Source organism: Camelus ferus, chromosome X, assembly GCF_009834535.1.
Source record: "Camelus ferus isolate YT-003-E chromosome X, BCGSAC_Cfer_1.0, whole genome shotgun sequence".
NCBI lineage: Eukaryota > Metazoa > Chordata > Mammalia > Artiodactyla > Camelidae > Camelus > Camelus ferus.
Genome location: NC_045732.1, coordinates 59,144,566 through 59,145,469, shown reverse-complemented (window position 1 = coordinate 59,145,469; position 904 = coordinate 59,144,566). Strand labels below are relative to the sequence as shown.

The window sequence follows — 904 nt, the reverse complement described above, 5'->3', positions numbered from 1 at the left end:
ACAAATCTTCAACAAAATGCAAGTAAATCAAATTCAACAGCATATTAAAAGGATTATCCACCATAACCAAGTGATATTTATTCCTGGAATTCAATCAAGTTTCAACATACAAAAATCAATCAATATCATATACAACATTCACAGAAAAAGGGAAAAATATGATTATTTCAGTTGATGCAAGGAAAGTATTAGACAAAATTTAATATCCTTTTATGATTGAAAACAACTAATTAGGGATACAAAGAAGTAATTTATAATAATAAAGGAAACATTTGAAAATCTCATGGATTATATCATACTCAATGGTCAACAACTCAAATCTTTCACTGTTTTATGTTTTAATATTAATCCCTTCCAATGATTAAAGAGTGAGAAACCAGTTGTAACTCCATTCGAAACTTAGTTAAAGTGGAGACGCCGGGAATCAAACCCGGGACCTCATACATGCAAAGCATGTGCTCTACCACTGAGCTACATCCCCAGCTATTAAAAACCTGACTTTTCCTTCTAAGATGAAGAACAATATAGGGATGTTCACTTACCACTTCTATTCAACATGGCACCGGGAGTCATAACTAGAACATGTAGGTAAGAACTTAAGTAAAAGGCGAAACTGGAAAAACAAGAAGCAAAATTATCTCTGTTTCCATTTAAAATGAACTTATGTGTGGAAAGTACCAATGATTACATCCAAAAAAACCCCATTAGAAGAAATAAATTCAGCATAGACATATGATACAAAGTCAACAAACAAAAATAAGTTGCATTTCTATACACTGGCCATAAACAATCTGAAAAGAAAATTAAAACAAAAATTCCATTTCCAATAGAATAAACTACTTAGGAATAAATTTAATCAAGGAGGTGAAAGACTAAAAACACTGCTGAAAGAAATTAAAGACAT

General features: G+C 31.0%; 1 non-coding gene across 1 annotated transcript; it reads right to left on the bottom strand.

The window, feature by feature from the left end:
- Nucleotides 1-409: 409 nt before the first annotated feature.
- Nucleotides 410-481, bottom strand: TRNAA-UGC. The gene has a single exon. It is a non-coding gene; the product is annotated as a tRNA-Ala (tRNA).
- Nucleotides 482-904: the final 423 nt, after the last annotated feature.